The 22,555-nt window shown below is 42.9% G+C and overlaps 1 long non-coding RNA gene across 1 annotated transcript; it reads left to right on the forward strand.

Annotated features, from left to right (window-relative positions):
* Positions 1-945: 945 nt before the first annotated feature.
* LOC147351990 (uncharacterized) lies at positions 946-19,845 on the forward strand. The gene is made up of 2 exons (XR_015146910.1): positions 946-7,994; positions 18,819-19,845. It is a non-coding gene; the product is annotated as an uncharacterized LOC147351990 (long non-coding RNA).
* The last annotated feature ends 2,710 nt before the right edge of the window (positions 19,846-22,555 follow it).

Raw genomic sequence — 22,555 nt, forward strand, 5'->3', positions numbered from 1 at the left:
GTAGCAGTAGCCAGCAGAGTCTGGAGGTTTGGGAGGGAGGTAAGAAGGGGAAAGGGTGATCCAGATGGCTCAGTAAGTAAAGAATCCACCTGCCATGCAGGAGCCATAGGAGACACGGGTTCAATTCCTGGGTTGGGAAGATCCCCTGGAGGAGGGCATGGCAACCCACTCAGTATTCCTGCTCGGAGAATCCCATGGTTAAAGGAGCCTGGTGGGCTATAATCCATGGGGTTGCAAAGAGACAGACACAGCTGAGCATGTATGCACGGTCAAACAGTCAAGGAGGGAAAGGAAAGAAGAGACAGAAGAGAGGGAAAAGATAGAGGCAGGAGGGACACTGATCATGGAGGGTCTGTCTTTTCTGCACATAAGAAATAATCTGTTCTTGTGTGTGTTTCCTAAACAGATGCTGGTGATGCTCCATTATGGTGATTAGTCACATACCTGATGCCCTAGAGACATCAGTGCTTCCTGTTTTTTAATATTTATTCCTTTGGCTCTGGGAGACAGTGAAGGACCGGGAAGTCTGGTGTGCTGCAGTCCATGGCATCACAAAGAGGCGGACACGACTGAGTGACTGAATAGCAACAACAAATTGGTTTGGCTGCATTGGATCTTAGTTGGCGCATGTGAGGTTTTCGCTCTGGCACATGGGGGCTTCTCTAGTTACGGCACATGGGCTTAGTTGTCCCGTGGCATGTGGGATCTTAGGGCTTCCCAGGTAAAGAATAGCCTGCCAATGCAGGAGATGTGAATTCAAACCCTGGGTTGGGAAGATCCCCTGGAGAAGAAAATGACAATCCACTCCAGTATTTTTGCCTGGAAAATATCATGGGCAGAGCAGCCAGGCCATGGGGTCGCAGAGAGTCAGACGTGACTGAGCGTGCAGGCACGCACACACACACACACACACATACATACACACAAGAGTAAATTTATATTCAAGGAACAGAAAGTTTCAGTTTCTCCACGTATAAGATGGGAGGAAGAGTCCTGCACAGAGCTGGAGTTGGATGAAAATTTACAGAGCTGGAGTTGGATCTTAGTTCCTTGCCCCAGGGGTTAAACTGGGGTCCTCTGCAGTGGAAGGCAGATTCTTAACCCCTGGATCCCCAGGGAAGTCCCTCTGCTATTTGTTTAATCTGTTGCTTGCCTTATTTCAACTATTTCATTTTCATATTGAATATTTATTCTTAGCTCCTTTCTGTGTTCTCTTGTTCCTTTTTTCTGTTGCTAACATGTAGCTAGGAGTGATCACCTAACACTTTATTTTTATTTTTTTATAGTTTTGGCTGAATTATAGTGGTTGTGAACTAGCATGCATCTGTTCTTCTTGATCTTTCATGAGTACTGGACTTAAATGTTTCCCTAATTTGACTCCTGAGGACTCCTAGAGCAGAAATCAAGATACAGCAGGTGAGAGGAAGGTACTTGTCTGTCCCAAGGCAAAGGCAAAAAAGAAGGGAAAGAACTTTAGTAATTATTTCCTGTTTTAGTCTTTTCCCGCCAGCTTGCTACACAAACACACACACACACCCCTTAGCTCCCCAGAATTTATGACAGCTTCCTCTTCATCTTTGTATTCTCCTTTTTTGTTCTCTCCAAGATTACTCTTGGCACAGTGATCCTGCAGTCATTCGAGCCCAGCGTCTTGGCTAGACACAGAACTTGAAGCCTCAGAACAACGGCCTCCAACCCCTTCACTTTACAGACGAGGACCCTAGAGCACAGAGAAGCTAAGTGATGGCGCACAGCCAGTCAGTGGTGGGTGTCAGTGCCTCCTGCTCCAGAAGTCCTCTGAGGACCAAATGCCTACATTCACACGGATGCTTAGAATTCAGTGTTCAATCCATTATTACAGCAAGTTCAGTACTGTAAAAACATTAATAAGCTATTATTAAGTGATTCACTTGGGCTTCCCCAGTGGCTCAGCGGTAAAGAATCCACCTGCAATGCAGGAGCCGCAGGAGAAGTGGGTTCAATTCCCAGGTCAGGAAGATCCCCTGGAGGAGGACATGGCAACCCACTCCAGTATTCTTGCCTGGAGAATCCCATGGTCAGAGGAGCCTGATGGGCTACAGACCATGAGGTAACAAAGAGTCAGACACGACTGAAGTGACTTAGCATGCCTAATTCATTTAGTCCATTCTGAAGGTGCATTTTTAAAAATATATTTTATGACTCTCAAGGGTATTAACCACAGTCCAAAAAAAAAAAATACTAGAAAAACTGCAGACACCACAGACACAGCTTTCTATGAAATTTCCTGAGATGTAATAACAGACTGAAGAGTAGCCCACAGACTGGGTGAAATTCCAGCAACCACAGCAAGGACTTCTGACCCTCAGAAGCAGCCAAGCCCCACAAAATGCAGGCTCTGCTGTCCACAAGGATGCAACCATCTCTGAGGCTTAGAGTCTATAGACTCTGTTTCTGTGTGTGTGTGTGTGTGTGTGTGCGTGCGCGTGCGCACGCGCGCACGCGCAGGCGCGCGCACGCTCACTCACTCAGTCCTGTCCAACTCTTTTCGGCCCCCTGGACTGTAGCCTACCAGGCTCCTCTGTCCATGGGATTTTCTAGGCAAGAATACTGGAGGGGATGCCGTTTCCTCCTCCAGGGGATCTTCCCAACCCAGGGATGGAACTTTTGTCTGTTGCATCTCCTGAAGTGGTAAGCGGGTTCTTTACCACTAGTGCCACCTAGGAAGCCCTGACAGACTCAAATCACAATTTTTTTTTCCCACCTGGGAAGGAAACCAGGGCTGGAATTAGATAAGTGCTAATTGAAATGGTAGAAATGACCCCTTGTTACTAAGATCCTCCCGTAAGCCCTTGGAATGTTACCTGAGAGGTAACAAGGCACAGAGGAAAAAGTGTCCTGTTGTCTCAGTTTCAATCAGATTTAAATACAGTTTCCATAATAAACACCTGAATTTGCCAGAGGCTTTTATTAGCGTCCACTTCCAGTAATGGATGTTCTATAAAACTGAGAAACGAGGACTAGGGATCAGATACTGCTGTTTGTTAAGGGAAAAACCTAATTCTCATCAGACAGAAGTGAACAGAATGTAAACTAGCCAGATAATTTCTGTGTCTTGCGATCGCCCTCTTTCTGCACCTCTGCAGAAACAAACTCTCCCTGCATCCGAGATAGGAGCCTGCCTACCTGGCCCACTCTCCTGTGTCCTGTGTCCTGACCTATGGACTCTGACCTCCAGTTTTGACCCAGCATTGCCCAGCACTGAACATCGCCCCCTCCCAACCCAATGCCAGATGAACAATAGCCCAGGGTCAGAGCTTCACACAGAGACCCTAAGATCAGGAATCTTGGGACATGCCCACTAAAACCAACTCCTTTCACAAGAAACAGTCATCCTTGTCCTGTGGGTAGAGCTTTGAAAGTATATGGTCAGTTTCTTTCTCTTGTTCATCCATATAAAGTAAGTTTTATAGCATCTTAGAATGAAAGGACTCTTGGACCTCATCTCGTCCAATCTTCTGTGTTTATGTAGGAGTAAGTGGAGTTCTGTGGTGACTAAATCACTCATTCAAGGTGACATGAGTATGAAGAATTGGATCTGAGACTTGGGATTACATCTAAAATGATTTCCTTCATCAGATGCTCCCTTTGGTTTTTATCTCATTCCTTTATTTCCACCAATTCATCTCATCTCTCCCCACATTTCCTTCCTGCACCCCAGATTCCAACTCAGGAAAAGGCTAGGTCCATTTGAGGGCTCTGCCCAAGAGGAGTAGAAATGACATCAACAGTTACACCCACCTGGCATTGTCTCCGTGGACTGCTGTTTTCTAGATCCACCTCTTCTGTGCATCTCCACAGTTGTGACCAACAGAGATGCAGACTATTGTCCCCTAAGCTGTCCCCATTTCCATTCATTCATTTGTTCAAAACACATTAACTGAGCAATCACTATATTCTATGTTCAATGTGAGGTGCAATGGCTGCCTTTAGGGAGCTCACAAATGTAGAAGACATTCCTATGTTCTCTATGTTTGTAAATAAAGTAAATAAATACATATTAGTAAATAAACAATATAAACAAATGAATGGCATATTCACACAATGAACATTGGAGTCTGGAGTCTAGTCTGCGTGCTAAGTCCCTTCAGTTGTGTCCAACTCTTTGCGACCCTATGGACTGTAGCCCACCAGCCTCCCCAGGGATTGAACCCGCATCTCTTAAGTCTCCTGCATTGGCAGCCAGGTTCTTTACCACAAGTGCCACATGGGAAGCCCAGTGGAACATTACCTGGCAGAAACAACAGGGGTAACAATAAAGAAAAGAGCGTGAATGATTGCCCCCCAAACCCACACAGAACCAGGGCCCAGACACCCACATATGCCCAAGGGTAAACATACTGTATCAGTCTCCTTAAATCAAGTTCTATAATAGAAGAGGCAAACTACAGCTATAATGAACTGCAGAGATCATGGCTGTCTTGGGGGAAGAGTGAGGGGTACCTAGGATACTGACTTGGAATGAGCATGAAGAAAATTTTATAGAATAATGGAATAGTCTCTATCTTGATTGAGTTGGTGGTTGTGCTCTAAGTCCCTTTGCATGCGTCATCACATAGTCGTGTTCGACTCTCGTGACCCCTTGGACTGTAGCCCACCAGACTCCTCTGTCCATGGAATTTTTCAGGCAAGAAATACTGGAGTGGGCTGCCATTTCCTTCTCCAGGGGATCTTCCTGACCCAGGGATTGAACCTGCATCTCTTATGTCTCCTGCATTGGCAGATGCTACCACTGGTACCACTTGGGAAGCCCGGTGGTTACATAAGTGTAAACATTTGTCAGAACTCAATGGGGAGTTTTGATATGGTCTCATCTTCCCAACTGCTGTGAAACTAACCACAGGGAGGCGAAGGGATTAGCACAGTCATTAGCAATGACTCAGAGAAGAAGCCAAACTTCTCAAGTGTCCCATTGACACAGGGTTCCTTGGCGCTTGGTGCCTGCAGGTCCTCAGATGAAGAAATGGAGCTCTCCTGATTTAACGTCACTCTCTTTGACTGGGATGCTGTTGAAACCGGCAGACCATCATGCCTCAGAAGCAACGTGCGACATTAAAAAGGACCGCAGTGAAGAGATGGTCTATGTGGGGGCTCATTATCATCATCATGATCTTTGGTTTTTCCAGCAAATAGAATACAAACTCAAACTAGTGTCAACTGGGGTTTTCACCATATAGACAGGAAGAGTCAACACAAATACACAATCCATTCTGTTAGAACTCCCTTTTAAATGTCATCCAAGGAATCAGAGAAGCAAGTGTTCTCATGCTAGAGTAGATGTGCAGCTTCAGAGAACAAGGTCTTAGAAAATAGTAATTAAAAAAAAATGTATAAGAAAGCCACACAGAGACCCTATGGTAAAAGTCCTTATTTCAAGAATGACAGGATAGGGACTTCCCTGATTGTTCAGTGAATAAGAATCCACCTGCCAGGGTAGAGGACACAGGTTTCATCCCTGGTTGTGGAAGATTCAACATGTCATGGAGCTACTAAGCCCATGAGCCGAATCTACTGAAGCCCGTGCACCCTAGAGCTGTGCTCTGGAACAAGAGAAACCACCTCAATGAGAAACCCATGTGCACGATGAAGAATAGCCCCCAGCCCCCGCAACTGGAGAAAGGCTGCACAAAGCAAGGAGGATCCAGCAGAGCAAAAAATAAAATAAATAATTAAAAAAAAAAAAAAAAAGAATGGTAGGATACTATCTCCAGGATCTAGAGAGGGAAAAAAAATCTACAGAGGAAAAGTGATTATTATAAAAGTTTTCCTCCCCTGTGCTATATTCCGTAAGGTAGTAAAGTTGAGACAGTAACTAAAGAATTGTTTCATCAATTAAAAGCTATCATCCATGTGGAAGAAATAAAGAGAAATCGCAGCAATGGAAGCCCTCAAAGGCACTCTATATTCTTTCCTACTCTACCTACCCATCCTCCAAATTTTGGGAGAAAAATTATCCAGCTAAATTAATAATGAATAAAAACAAATCAATTTGGTGAAGGCATGGCATAAAATACATCATACAGAGAAATCAAACCGGGAAAATAGCAAGTGATTAAGAGAAATATTCTGTAATAATAAAAGAGTAAATTTATCAGGAAAACATGACTCGTTAATGAGTATGTACCTAATGACTGAGCTTGAAGTTACAAAAATAAAGTGATAGAATCAAATTAAAGGAGAAATAGATAATTCCATAGTCGTGCCTAAGAAGTTTTAACATCCTCTGCTTTCAGCAACAGATGGGATTGCTGTTGTTCAGTTGCTAGGTTGTGTCCGACTCTTTGTGATCCCATGGACTACAGCACGCTGGGCTTCCCTGTCCTTCACCAACTCCCAGAGTTTGCTCAAACTCATGTCCATTGAGTTGGTGATGCCATCCAACCATCTCATCTTCTGTCATCCCCTTGTCCTTCGGCCTTCAATCTTATGTCCTTCAGGGACATAACTGTTGATGGGATAACTAGGCAAAAATCAGTGAAGTCAGAGAAAACCTGAACAACTCCTTCTCGGCTGGAAGCCTGTCGTTTGTTAGTGGCCTTGTGCTGAGCAGGATGGGAGTCGTGAGCTCAAAAGAAGGAATGTTTCTGTTGGTGATGTCTGCTGTGGACACAGAGCAGGGGAAAGAAAAGCCCCTGAACCAGTCACCTCCTTAACCCTGGCTGTGCGTGAGAATTGCATAGTGACAGCCTTTTAAGGATATGAATGCTAAGACCCCTCACCTGGAGACTTTGCTCTAATTCCTCTGTGGTACAGCCCAGGCATTTGTCATTTTTCTGAAATCTCCCCAGATGATTTCAATGAGTAATGACGATTAAAAACCACTGTCCTAAACAGTGAGAAAGGGGATACTTGTACTCTGATGAAGAGCAGGTAAAAGATGTAGAATACATTAAGGGCCTTCAATGCATCATTTTATCTAGAAATCTCATTTCTAGGGAAATAGTAATGATGTGCCCATATAATTTATGTTCAAGAATGCTTTTTGCAGCTCAATTTATAATAGCAATAGAAATAGATAGATGATAGATAGAAGTTAAGTGGGGCTTCCCAGGTGGCTCAGTGGTAAAGAATACCAATGCAGTTGACACAGCTTTGATCCCTGGTCTGGGAAGATTACTTGGAGGAGGAAATGGCAACCCACTCCTGTATTCTTGCCTGGAGAATCCCATGGACAGAGGAGGCTGGTGGGTTATAGTCCATGGGGTCTCAAAAGAGTCAGACACAACTTAGCAACTGAAGAAGATAATAGATAGATACACAGATATGTAGATACATAAATAGATAATTGGAAAGAGGGAAGGAAGGAAAGGAGGGAGGAAGAGAAGCAGAGAAAGGAAACCTAATTATTCAGCAGTATAGGTAGGTAGGTAAGTTTAGTCACTCGGTTGTGTCCAACTCTTGCGACTCCATGGACTGTAGGCTGCCAGGCCCCTCTGTCCATGGGGTTTCCCAGGCAAGAATACTGGAGTGGGTTGCCATTTCCTTCTCCAGGGGATCTTCTCGATGCAGGGATCAAACCCCAGGTCTTCTGCATTGCAGACAGACTCTTTACTGACTGAGCCACCAGAGAAGCCCCATGCAGCAGTATGGAATTGATTAAATATATTTAAATCAAGGTACAATAGATACCTCTTAATAAGATGATGTTGATATGTATTTCACATCAAATATGTCCATAAAAAGCTGAGAGAATGATGTTGCAAAGTAATCTATAAACCATTCCATTCTGAGACAATGTATGTGTGCCTAGAAAAATAGTCTTAAAGTTTTGCTTCAAAATGTCAATCATATTTATCTCAAGGTGATGGTATTTTCGTCCATTTAACTGATGTTTGTTTTGTTCCTAATGTGTGTAAAGTGAATACATGTGTTTTAGGTAGTAAAACTAAAGCAAGAATGAAACCAATCTCCCTGATGACGGTACTCATTCTGAAATGCGGAGAGCCTTTCATCTCGTGAGTTCTAATCCTTGAAACGGGGGTCAAATGGATGATTATCTGAGCTGGTGAAGGAATTAAGAATTCAGAATAGCTCTGGGAAAGGGTGTGGGAACCGCTCCATTACCTTAGGTGAAAACAAACAAGGGAGGTTCCCTTTGATCCACAGGGGCCCATGCCTTTCAACATTTTCTGGGTGGATCTGGAACCTGCCTGCAGTCCTTCCCGAGGTGTGGCTGGGAAAGTGGGAGCTGCCCAGGTCTCCACCCAGTTCTCCTTCCACCCCGAGAAGGTCACACCTGTCCATCCATCTTCTTTCAAATGGAAGGAATCTGGGGGGGCTCAGCCAAAGGAATGGAAACAAAGCCTCATTCCTTTGGGGTGCTCCACCCCTCCTTCCCCTGACACCTTCCTCCCATCTCCACGTTCATTGCTTTCCAGACCTCAGATTCCTCGAATCTGCCTGCCAATGCAGGCTTGAACCTGCCAGATTAGGTTCGATCCCTGGATCGGGAAGATCCCCTGGAGGAGGAAATGGCAATCCACTCCCATATTCTTGCCTGGAGAATCCCGTGGACAGAGGAGCCTGATGGGCTACAGTCCATGGGGTCGCAAAGAGTCAAACATGACTGAGCAACAGAGCACACTTGCTTTAAGAAAAGGGGTCTGAAAACTTCATTCTTGTTAAATTATTAATATTTGCATTTTGAAGGAAGATCAGAGAAATGATATTCACAAATGAATGACTTTTTGAAATATTTTAATTTTATTGGAGTATAAAATTTTGTTGGCATATAGAATTTTGTTGGAGTATTTATAGTTGATTTACAGTGTTGTACAGCAAAGTGATTCAGTTATACATACACATATAGTTGTTCTTCTTTAGATTCTTTTCTCATAGAGGCTATTGAGTAGAGTTCCTGATATTATACAGCACGTCCTTGTTGGTTACCTGTCTTACATATAGTAATGTGTGGGTATGTTCACCCCAAGCTCCTGATTTATCTCCTCCCAACATTTCCCCTTTGGTAACCGTAAGTTTGTTTTTGAACAAATAAATGACTTTTTCATGGAAGAATCTCAAGCACCAACCAAGTATAGAAAGGGTGGTGATGTTGTAGATCAAAAAAGCCTGAAACACTTGTGACTCTGGACCACATTCCCAGCAGAAAGAAGTGGGAAGTACAATACCCGTGGAGCCAGCTGGCATTGGGACAGCACCCTTTAAGAAAACTCTTACCTCCAGGGAGTATCTCCTAATGGTTTTGAGAAACTAAGTGAATAAGATGTTTTCTAAACAGGCAGCCCAGAACCCCTGCTCTCTGTCTAATAAACCCACCTCCTCACAGTCCCGCAAAGAAGCCAGATGTTTTCAGCCCTATTCCTAATTTGTGTAACCAACTCCTTGTGGTGGTAGGATGTATCATGGGATGTATTTTCCACAAACAGGCTAAGAAACATTCCTTGATGTCAGGTCACCCAGCAAGTTTCCAAAGTGGTAATGGTTACTGTTACCTCCTCCACTTCCATCACAAGGTAATGGTCTGTTCTTAAAAGGAGCTGTAACGTACAGGTTACTGTAGCCCTCTCCCTGCTTCAGGGCGATGGGTGCTTGTCAATACCACTCTCCAGTGACTGATGGGTTCAGTCTGCCATGGCTGTGTGGTGATCATTTATCGCAGGGCAGTCTCGTAGGACACAAAATATAGCGCCCTTGTGTCTCTTCATTCTCCAGCACTTGCTGACAGCAAATGAAAATTACACTGCCTTCCAGGACCAGCCATAACTCAACCTCATTTTCCAGAAAACCTTTGTGGGGCACTACAAAATAATGAGATGTGCTCTGCCTAGAGGTTACAGCACAGCCTTGCTGCAGTACGTTCAGATAAATCAGCCCAACACATGATCAATGCTCCAGAAATAAAAATCACTGTTTTTCTACAGATTTTACTGTGTAATTTAAGCGAATGATAAAATGGATAACTAATGAGAACCTGCTATATAGCACATGAATCTCTACTCAGTGCTCTGTGGTGACCTAAATGGGAAGGAAATCCAAAAAAGAGGGGATATATGTATATGCGTAGCTGATTCACTTTGCCGTACAGTAGAAGCTAAGACAACATTATGAAGCAGCTATGGGTGGTGGTTAAGTCGCTAAGTTGTGTCTGAATCTTTGTAATCCCGTGGACTGTAGCCTGCTAGGCTCTTCTGTCTGTGGGATTTCCCAGGCAAGAATACTGGCTTGGGTCACCATTTCCTCCTTCAGGGGATCTTCCCAACCCAGGCATCGAACCTGCATATCCTGCGTTGCTGGCAGATTCTTTACTGCTGAGCCACCGAAGCAACTATACTCCAATAAATATTTTTTAAAGAATTAAGTAAATGAGTTCAGTGCAATATTCCTCTTTAGCCATAACCAAGAAGGTAATAATCAATAATGGTTTGAGAAACAAGAGAAAGTAATTTTCTTTCCTAATCTTATTCTCTACCACCCTGCTTGAATAACTGAAAGGGATTTGAATCTTAAAAAAACCCGAAAAACCCAAATCACAGAATCCATGAAAAATCCACAGAGGACATTCCTACCTCTAATGGTTCTTCCACATGCTAGTCTGAGGAGGTTGTTTGGTTTTTAAAATAGTGCAAGACCTAGTTATGTGCACTTACTCTGTGCACTTAGATAATTGAGTATCTTGTTCCACTAAACTATAGGTTCTGTGTAATCTACACGTTATCCCCAACAACTAGCTTAATGCCTGGTGCATAATAACTTTTTAAAAATTGATGTATATAAATCACACATTGTGAAATTCATGTTTAAATGTGTACAAGCCTGTGGTTTTAATGATATATATTCACAAATTGTGCAACAGTCACCACTATCCAAATTTCAGAACATTTGCATAACCCCTTAAAGAAACCTGGGGGCTTCCCTGGTGACTCAGTCAGTAAAGAGTTTGCCTGCAGTGCAGGAGACCCAGGTTTGATCCTTGGGTTAAGAAGATCCTCTAGAGGAGGAAATGGCAACCCAAGCCAATATTCTTGCCTGGGAAATCCCATGGGCAGAGGAGACTGGCAGGCTATAGTCCATGAGATTGCAAGAGTCGGACACGACTGAGGACTAAACCTACCTACTATAAAGAAACCTATATCCACTTTCTGTAACTTCCCATTCTTCTCTTCCTCCAGCCCACGGAAGTTACTAGTTTACAATCTGTTTCTATGGATTGAATCATTCTGCATATTTCCTGTAAATAGAATCATATAGTATGTGACCTTTTGTCACTGGCTTTTTCATTTGGCATGACGTTTACAATACCCACCCATGTTGTAGTGTATATCAATACCTCATTCCTTTTTATGAATGAATGATAATGTTCTATTGTATGGCTATAGCATGTTTTGTTTATTAACATCCATTCATGGACATTTACAGTGTTATCATTTTTGGCTATCAGAGTAACATTTTCATCCACACTTGTTGAACAGATTGGTGACCTTCTAAATGATAGCAGCATATGTGAGATGGCCAATAAACTATTAAACTTCATTCATCTAGTTCATCAGACTTCATTCTAACTAGTTCATTCATGATGAACTAAACTAGTTCATTCAACTAGTTCATCAGAGAACTGGAAACTCTAAACAATGCAAAACCATTTTCCAGTTATCAAATTAGCCAAGACTTATTTTAAATAAAAAAAAATTGTATTTATTTATTTTGGTCATGCTGCAAGTCATGTGGGCTCTTCGTTCTCTGACTAGAGATCAAACCTGCGCCCCCTGCAGTAGAAACAAGAAGTCTTAATTTCTGGACCACCAGGGAAGCCCCAGCCAAGACTTTTCCACTCTAATAGCTGTTGCCTGTGAAGATGTGGTACCCATCGTGCACTTTCACTTACAGAAGTGACTGTTGCTGTAGGCATTTACAGCAAGTTGGTATGCATGCCAACAGCCTTGACGTGCTCAGACAGTTTGAGTCCCCTAATTATATCTCTGAGATACGAGACTAAAGATATAACATAAAGCACAGAAATACCGTGAAGATGAAAAGTGAAAGTGAAAGTTGCTCAGTCATGTCTGACTCTTTGTGACTCATTGCAAGTGGATTCTTTACCAGCTGAGCCACAAGGGAAGCCCCAAAATGCTGGAGTGGGTAGCCTATCCCTTCTCCAGTGGATTTTCCTGACCCAGGAATTGAACGGGGGGCTTCTGCATTGCAGAAGATCCTTATGAATAATAATGAAATCTAGAAAACAAACCTAAATACTCAATATAGTGAAATATTTAAAGAAGACCTGATGGATACATATAATTAAATGGCATATAGTCATTAAAAATAACATTTGAAAGAGTTTCAATTGCATCAGAAAGTATGTATTCAGTGAAAGTAGGCATAATACGTTTGATCTAAAATATTGATATATGAAAATTTCACAGAAAAATAGGAATTTGAGGAAATCTACAAAAACATGAACTTTTAGCAATGGGTATGAAGAAAAAAGGAAAATCTTAAACACAATTTCATAAATTATGTCTTAGGTTAAATAATGTTTATATTTATGTGAGTTAACTCTTTTATTTTTTTATGAGCAAGAATTTTTATTATTATTTTGTTATTGCCCTAATTTACATGAAGACATGCTATGCTCAGAAAAATTAAATAATTCACAAAACTAAATAAGTGGTTAGTTCTTCTTTTAAATAGTAAGTTCTGAGAGGGCAAAAAATCTATCTTTAAACTGCATCATTTCTGTATTAAGTATACAACAAATTTTTTTTTATTAAAAAAAAGAAATTACTTATATTAGACCCCACTTAACCCATTAAGCCACATATATGTAGAATAGGTATCTCCTGTAATTATAATAGTCAGAACAAGGTAATGGACATATAGCAAATTGAACAATGTAAGTTTCTATAATTCTTTCAACAGGGTCATTCCAAAAGCAGGTAAAGGACTAGTGACCTGTGTTACCTATTAGCCTGCCTGCCTCAGAGAACCTGCCAGAATAAAGGGTACATGGGAATATTAAAAGTTCAGCAAAAAAGTAGATGATCCAAGGACAGAAGCAGGTGTCTGATGAGTTACTTACAGGGTGAAATATGTCATACTTTGTTCTTCCACCAACATAGCAAGTGTGTTTTTGTCCTGTCTGCATGAGCAAAGTGGCAGGTGGGGCAGGACATTCTAGTCACTGGTTGGGAAATTGAACAGTATTGGCCTTTATGCAACTGTGACAAGTTGTGAATATCTCAAAGCCTTCAATGCATTTGCCCCAAGCATCTTTTTTCCATTATATTTAAACATTCAAATCCCTTTTATGGAAAATATACTCCCACATGGTCCTAATTCACGTCTACTCAACTTATCAAAACATTATCCTGTAAGATTCATTTTAAGTCCAGAAAATTATCTGAGCTTCTGGTATGAGACCGGTATTAGTTCTTCTTATAAACAAGTTCTTTCAATGACTGGTTTTGCATGCCCTTCAACTCTGCATGTGTTTGTGTGACTTGAGTTTAAGTCAAACTGGAATACCCTTTGAATTTGAGCTGCAGATGTTATCCAGATAATTCAGATGTAAGTATCTGAATAGTTCAAATGATCTCAAGAAAAGAATAGTCTGAAATCACGTACTTTAGTTTTTGTTTGCAGACAAAGCAAAGAGTTGATACCTTAACTCTTTCTATATACATAGTAAAGTCATGATTTAGTTACCTGTAAAATGATAATAGATAAAATTAATTGTCAGAATTGATTATGTGCTGAGGCTCATGTTATGGCTTCACATGCATGTTTTCATTCTATCCTTGGAAGATGCTAAGAGATTAGATATTACTAAAGGTAAAATTATATATTCACCAAAAATATTTACACTGAAATATTCCTAGAAGCTTATTTATAGCAGCCCCAAACTGGAAATAGGCCTGATGTCTACCAACAGATGGATAATTGTGGTATATTCATACAAGGGAATATTACTCAATGATAAAAAAAAGATGAGCCACAGCTGTGTATTACAACATAGATGAATCTCAAAAACATTGACAAAAAATATATAAATATGAAATATAAAAATCAGTGTATGATCTAGTTATATAAAGTTCTAACACAAGTGAAACTAACTTATACTGGTATAAATTTTTTAAAAGGTAGCTATTTATTGGAAAGGAACAGGAGGGAATTTTCACTTTGTTGTTGCTCAGTTGCTCAGTCGTGTCCAACTCTTTGCGACTGTAGCATGTCAGGCTTCCCTGTCCTTCATGGTCTTTCAGAGTTTGCTCAAACTCCTGTCCTTTGCAGAGAAGGCAATGGCACCCCACTCCAGTACTCTTGCCTGGAAAATCCCATGGATGGAGGAGCCTGGTGGGCTGCGGTCCATGGGGTCGAGAAGAGTCGGACACGACTGAGCGACTTCACTTTCACTTTTCACTTTCATGCACTGGAGAAGGAAATGGCAACCCACTCCAGTGTTCTTGCTTGGAGAATCCCAGGGACGGGGGAGCCTGGTGGGCTGCCGTCTGTGGGGTCGCACAGAGTCAGACACGACTGAAGCGACTTAGCAGCAGCAGCAGCAGCAGCAGCAGCAGCATGTCCATTGAGTCGGTGATGCCATTCAACTAGCTCATCCTCTGTTGCCCCCTTCTCCTCCTGCCCTCAGTCTTTCCCAGCATCAGGGTCTTTTCTAACAAGTTGGCTCTTCACATCAGGTGGCCAAAGTATTGGAGCTTCAGCTTGAGCATCAGCCCTTCCAATGATTGACTGGTTTGATCTCCTTACAGTCCAAGGGACTCTCAAGAGTCTTCTCCAGCACCACAGTTTGAAAGCATCAGTTCTTCAGGGCTCAGCTTTCTTTATGGTCCAACTCTCCAACCTGACTCCTTGCCAAATAGTTCGTGAAGTCATCCACAATTACATTTGGCAGCAGCCACATGCAGTACATTTTCCTAGCTGCTGTGGGGAATAAAGAAGTTCAGCTAAATGAGTCAATACATGTAAAGTGCTTGTTATGGTGCCTGGCATATGGTAAGAGCTCTAAAGTGTTAACTATCGTTATTATAAGATACGAACCTTGGCCTCAAAGTAATTATAGGGTCCCTGGGGAAACAAGCCATTAATTCATAAATCATTAAACAACAATACACGAATCATAGTTCAGGCTAAGAAGTAGCACAAGGAACTATTATACTGAAGCCATGGCCAGACACTCAGTGTCCATAGGAGCCAAACAGCTTCACAAAAGTGTGTGTGTGGCAGGGTGGGGGGCGGGTGTTGGGCACCCGAGGACACAGATCTCGTCCACTGGCACAGCCATGCAGCTGTGCAACAACCTATTGTTGCCATGTGGGGCTACTCACCCCATATTGTCAAATCTGTTTTTAAAGAATCCAGAAACTTAAGTGTTTATGTGAAATCTCCCAGCTTTTACATGTTGACTACTAATTCAATGCTTTGAAAAAGGGCATGATCTTTGGATTATGGCTACAAAATATGTCCTAAATGCACAGTCTGAAGAAGACTCTAGAGGCCGCTGAAACATCTTTCCTACTCAGTTTTCACAAGGAAATCCAACCTCGTGAGGGGAGGCACTTGATGAAGGTCACCCAAGAGTGGGAAGAGAACTGGACTTAGAACTGGGCTTTAAGGAATTGCCAGGTTTAAAGACTTTATGGAGGAGGTTGAGTCTGGGAAGGAAACTGGGAGACAGCAGCCAGAATTCTGTTAGTTTCAGGATCAAGTCCCTCGTGGGTTTAGCAGGAGCTTCTACTCTGATGTCTGATGTGATGGAGATAAATGATAGTTGGAGGTGAGTACAGAGAGGGAAAGGAGAGGAAACAGAGATGATGAGTATGGACCACACTTTCAAGAAGTTTGGCCAAGATAGATAGAAATGTGGGACTCCAAAAGCTGTCTGTTTTTTTTGTTTTTAAGTGGGAGAGATATTAAGATGGTTTAAAGCAAAAACAAATATGGTGGGATAGCCCAAGTTGAGAAAGAGAATCTTAAGAAACAAGAGAAATAGGAGAGTCATGAAGAGAGGTTAGGAAAGCCACAGGAAGAGGTACCAGAACCTATGGAAAAAGATGATGAGATGAGTACTGCTTGGTTGAGACTGATACCTTCCACACTGGAAACCTACAAGAGTTCCCATCTGGTGGTAAGACTTGTAGGCTGATTTGTTACACTCTTCCCTCACGGGGTGGACTTAGACTAAACGCCCTCTCTGGTTTCCCGCCAAAACATGTATTTGAATCCATAATTTAGACTCTATGGAAGTTGAATTTCTCTGATCTTGAGGATCTCAGAACCTCAGAAGCAGAAATTAATGATCTTATCCACTCCTCTTCATTTCAACACATTCCTTGAATATGTATTGGGCATTTGCACTGCCAGGCACTCTGTTAAGCCCTGGGAATTCAAAGATAAACAAGACAGCCTCAGACCTAGAAGAGGTAATGGAATAAAAATGTTTATATGATTAGCTATCACGGCAAACACAGCAATAGAAGGGTGGACAAAACTGCAGGTCCCCAGAGGATGAGCCAGTTGAGAAAACGATTCCGGTCTCTCAACTCCAAGCACGATGCCTTCCTTAGGGTCAATATAGATAATATTACTGTAACTATTCTAAAAAAAAAAAAGATTAGCTGTGTAAATCTATTTATGTAACCCACAGAGATAGTATAATCTTTCAGCCTTCTTGTTAATATACCAGCATCACTAATCCAAGATCAACATGTGCATGTAGCATTGGCCGAGAACTCTATTATTTGGATTCTGGTCTAAACCACTCTTTTCCTTCTAAGCATTAGTTTGGAAACCATTAAACAGTAGATGGTCATCATCCACCAACCATCATTCACTAGAACAATTCTACTCAGCTGTGTCTATATAAGGCCACAGAATCAACCACATTTTATTAGTTTATTTTCTCAATACTGCCGTTGTTATAATTCTAATCTACTAGCTTAAAGTAACCAAAATGACCATTTTTCAGTTCTGTGTCTTTTCTCCTGTAGATTGAACCTATACTAAAAGTTAAGTAAAATTTTAGTCATTGATAGGTTGGCTTCATATGGAGTGAAATATGCATTAAAATGAATTCTTCCCTTCATTTTTTGGGAAACTTCATCAAATATTTACAGAAGACCCACAATTGCCGGACATGAGGCCAAATGCATCAGGGGGAAGAAAAGACAGTTTTGGTTCTCTAAGAGCTTGTAGTATAAATCCAGAGATTCCACTTTGACCATTTTCAAAACTTAAATGTTGATTTTTAAAGCAGATAATGGCACTTTCAGTGGAAGCAAAAAAAAAAAAAGTTTCTAGAAGGAAGACTAGCAAGTTCATCCTGTTGAAACTCACTTAAATGGAAACGATTCTGAAGGGTTAAGTATCTAACTTATTCCTTCTCTTTAGAGTTTCCTCCTGCTCTGACACTGGTCCACAGTTTTTGCTTCAGTCCAACAGGGAGAAGCAAAGAAACAGGGCTTCCCAGGTGGCACTAGTGGTAAAGAGCCTGACTGCCGATGCATCAGATTTAGAGATGTGGCTTCCCTCCCTGGGTCGGGCATATCCCCTGGAGATGGAAATGGCAACCCATTCCAGTATTCTTGCCTGGGAAATCACAAGGACAGGGGAGCCTGGTGGGCTAGAGTCCTTGGGGTCACAAAGAGTCAGACATGACTGAGCACACACACCCTGAACAGGGTAGAACGGGGCAGTGTGATGGATTTGTTCATGTTTTCTCCTCAAATAATCCACCACCTGCCAATGAAGAGGCCTCATATCAAGGACTCTGGGAGGAATATAAAGATGAAAATGCTGTTGAGAAATGTGTGATCTTGTGGGGATGACTAGGCTTGAAAGAGCACAGACACGATGAAATGTGTGCTAAACAGTCACATGCTGTGGAAATGCTGGGAGGGATGAGATTTCCTCTGACTGGGAGTTGAGGAGGGCTCCTCTATAGTATTGAGGGCTACAGAATTCAGATGCTTGGAAAAGACAGGAAGGACATTCCAGGCTAGAGCTTCTGTCTTTGCAGAAGTTATGGAGTTGGGTGGCAAATACCACCACATAAACCCAGATAAGACTTTCACTTGCTTTTCTTCCATTTGGGAACCACCGAAGTGTGCCCATATGGATGACTGGATTTAGGAGAGGTGAAGATTATGGTTATATGTGTGTTAGTCGCTTACTCATGTCCGACTATTTGTGACCCCATGGACTGTAGCCTGCCTAGTTCCTCTGTCCATGGAATTCTTCAGGCAAGAATACTGGAGTGAATGCCTTTTTCCAGGGGATCTTTCCAACTCAGGAATAGAATCTGAGTCTCCTACATTGCAGGCAGATTCTTTACTGTCAGAGCCACCAAAGAAGCCAAAAATATTTAATTAGGAAGGCAACCTCCTTTTGGCAGCACTTTGAAATTCATGTCTTTTTTTTTTTTGGAGTATAATTGCTTTACAATTATTAAGTGTTAGTTTCCACTGTGCAGCAAAGTGAATCAGCTATATGCATACACATATTCCCTCCCTCTTGAACCAATTCATGTCTTTAAATCACCACATTTAATGATTGGGATCTAGTGAAGTAACCGAGACAAAAAGGACATAAAATTTAGGCATAGGTGAGATGCTGGTTTGACATGAAACTGAAGACATTACGCTGGAGTGCACACTCAGGTACTACCCCTTCTTGATCTACCTATTTAGAGGCCCAGAGGAAAAGGAGGGAGAAGCTTTCATTGTGCCGATTTTGCAGGTAAAGTTGGATAACCCTCTTTATCAATGTCATGGTCATAAACTCCAGCAAAAGAATAACTCTTTTAGTTTTTCTACAGAGGAACTTGACAAAGCTGTAAACCTCCCATTCGGATTCAGTTCAGTCAGTTCAGCCACTCAGTTGTGTCTGACTCTTTGTGACCCCATGGACTGCAGCACCCCAGCACCCCGTGGACTGCAACCATTCGGATGATGGGAGAAAAATGGAACCATTCCATCTCTTGAAGTTGCTTCTAGATTGTGTATAATCACTTCTGGAAAATACCCAGTCTGGCCACAGTGATCTGGTGTCAGGAGTTGATGGGAGGAGAGTGACTCTAAAATGCCCCCATCCATCTCAGCCCATCCAGGAATTCCAGGCTAACTCGGGTCCTCCCATCTGGGCTTTGTGCATGGTCCCCGGTCCCACCACACGCGCGACTGAGTGTCTACACCTCTCCAGTCCCAGCTCCGCTCTATATGACCTTATCCCAACAGTGATAAGGCCTCCTGACCTGCCCTTCTCCCCACCATCCCCCTCCTGGAGGGGCAGGAAACTCTCATGTTCCCTGATGTCACCAGAGACTCAGAGGGGAGAATTTACATGGGATGCTCACTTCCTAAGGAAGCCACCACTTCATAATTCCTGTTTCATGAGATTCGGTTGCACAAGCTTGGAGAACATCCATTGGAGGACTGCTGGCTTCTTGGACTCTGCCTGAAACATGAGTTAGCTGCTTTTCTCTGTGGTTTGGGAGCATTCTCTCAGGATTCTGGGTTCTCCTCTGGGGCTTGATTCAGCACAGAGGCTTACCTGTGATCCCTTCCTGGAGCTGACCTGCACTCATCTGCCCATCACACGCTCTGCTGTCCCCTTCTGCCACTACCCCGTGTCTGCGTTAGGTCTGGGAAAGTTCTCTTACATCACCGTGCACTGTGGTTGATGGAAGAAACTCTATCCTCCAAGTTTACCAGATCCTGAGTCTTCCAGGGCTCAAGAGGCACTCCCTTAAAAAGCCCAGCTCTTGCCACAGAGCACCCCTACTTCCAAGACCATGTCTCTATTCCTGATTTGTATAAATACTCTGAAACTAAACAGACTTCTTTATTCTGGGCTGTGTCTGCCTTTCCCCCGAGGGAAGGAGGCTTCTGACTCAAGATAGAGGGTCTTGAGACACATGACTGTTGCAGGAGGGAGGACCTAAGTTGTGGAGGGAAGTTACATCTGGATACGGGTGTCCTGAGAGCCGACTGTTTGATTCTGGAGCATGGGTTTCATGCTCAGTTACCTGTCTTGCAACAAAATGTCCCAGCGTGTGACAGAGGGATTCATTTAGTGTCCTGGTGGGAAACATTCACTCCAAATGGTTCAGAGGGAGTGTCATGAAGGTCTAGGTTCAGAGGTGTGAGCAGGGAGGAGGGACCAGAAAGAGATGTCAAGGTACCCAGAGACCAGCCACAGGGAAACTGGTATCACCCTAGGGCTGCCCCAGAAGAGCCTTGATCAGGAAGAAATGCCACCAGTCACTTCTAGACCCTGGCCACAAAGCAGGGAGCAGGCAGAGGAGGAATTCATGGGTCTCACCCTCTTCTTGTCTTCCATCTCCCCTGCCTCCTGTGGACCAAACCCAGCCAGGCGCCAGTCCGCAAGTAAGCCCGGTGAGATTCCTCAGGCTCAGAATCCCAGGGTGCAGAGAAGAGTGGAGACTGGGTCTTTCAGGGCGTGAGCGAAAAGGAGAAAAATACACCTGGGGAGAACAGCATTTAACGCCCCATTCTATTTTTTTTTTCATTTTTTATTGGACTATAATTGCTTTACAGCGTTGTGTTAGGTTCTGCTGTACAATGAAGTGAATCAGTTATATGTATACACCCTGTCCGTCCTGAACCCCCCACCCACTGCCCCACCCCACCCCACTAAGTCATCACAGAGCACCAGGTAATATACAGCAGCGTCCCACTAGCCAGCTATTTTACACACAGCAGTGTGTATGTCAGTCCTACTCTCCCGACTCATCCCACCCTCCCCTTCCACCTCTCTGTGTCCAGAAGTTGGTTCTTTATGTCTGCGTCTCTATTCCTGCCCTGCAAATGGGGTTGTCGGTACCATTTTTCTAGTTTCCATATATATGCCTTAATAGATGATATTTGTCTTTTTCTGACTTTCTTCACTCTGTATGACAGACTCTAAGTCCATCCATGTCTCTACAAATGACCCAATTCATGCTCCATCTTAATCCCTCTCTTCCTGCCTCTAGTTTTCCCGGAGTTGACCTAAGTGGCTTAAAGTGGAAAGGCTGTGAACAGTCACCACTGAGCCTTCTTTCAGAATCCCTGCTTTTGGTGAGTTACTACCACCAAGAGAATTTTTTAAAATATGTATTTGGCCAAGTGCTGAGAAAACCACACTTGCCACACCAAACGCTTATGGTGTCAGAGATTCCTGGAGCCCTTGAATCCCATCCGTGGGTCCCTAGGGCTCCTGGATCTGTCCTCAAGGGCCTCTGCTCCAATAAGACTTACTCTACAGACTCCTTCCCTCAAATGGCTCATGGAATGCTTACATCTTTGTCCCTGAGAGCCCAGGACCAGCTGAGTACCCTTCCATGGTGCCTTCTTAAGATTAACCAGAGAAGACAGTGACTGAAAATGAGAAAAAAAGCAAGTGCTAGTCAATCAGTTGTGTTCAACTCTTTGCAGCCTTATGGACTGTAGCCCACCAGGCTCTTCTGTCCATGGGATTTTCCAGGCAGGAATACTGGAGTGGGTTGCATTCCTTTCTCCAGGGGATCTTTCCAACCCAGGGATAAAACTCAGTCTCTTGCACTCCAGATAGATTCTTTACTGTCTGAGCTATGAGTATAACAAACATTTCATGTAAAGGCTACATATTGTATGATTCCTAATCTATGGCATTCTGGGAAAGCAAAACTCTGCAGACATTGAAAAGATTGGTGGTTGGTAGGGATTAAGGGGGAGAGAGATAAATGGGTGGAGCACAGATGATTTTGGGGGCAGCAAAACTACTCTGTGTGGTACCAAAAAATGCCATCATGTATTTGTCAGAATCCACAGCATACGTAACACTGAGCATGAACCCTAGTGTAAGCCTGGACTCGAGGCGATTACGACGTGTCAGTTATGATGTGTCGTGGACTCTAGACTCATCACTTGTAACAGATGGACCACTCCGGTGGGGGTAGCTGGTGGGGAGACTGTGTGAGTGGTGGTAGGGGCAGGTGGTGTATAGGAACTCTGTTCAATGTTGCTTGTGAACCTAAAAATGCCCTAAAAAAAGAAATAAAGTCTGCTTTTTAAAAAAGAAGACGTGGTGAGAAAGAGGAGGAAAGAAAAACAAACCAGAAAGTTAGAAGCTGACAGAATTTTTATGATAATCTTGCATCAGAAAATCCAGCCTGGGCTGAGTGCTCTGCTTCTACTACAAACAGGGCATTTCCACTGTGACTTTGGTTTTCACCCTCCAAACAGAGCCACTAGTCTGTGTCTAATTGTGTTTGTTTTTCCCCCTGCAGGGATGTTTAACAGTCCCCTAACCACTGAGATGGTCCCATAAAATTTTATGACAACAATTTCTTAAGTGAAATTTCCATTCCGTCTGTTTGTGGGACCTTCAAAAAAGCCAGAGAAAGCCAGATAGATATAACTCGGGACATTTTTTTCTGAGGTCTAATTTAATTATAAATCATGACTTTATGAGCCTACCATTCAAAGCTCAAACGGTTGCTCTGCGGCACAAAAATTTAATTTATGGCTCCTGCAAGACAGTGAGCTCCTGCCTGGAACCA

This window comes from Bos grunniens, chromosome 19, assembly GCF_055505025.1.
Source record: "Bos grunniens cultivar Pamir isolate PY7600 chromosome 19, Bosgru_T2T1.0, whole genome shotgun sequence".
In the NCBI taxonomy this organism is placed as follows: Eukaryota; Metazoa; Chordata; class Mammalia; order Artiodactyla; family Bovidae; genus Bos; species Bos grunniens.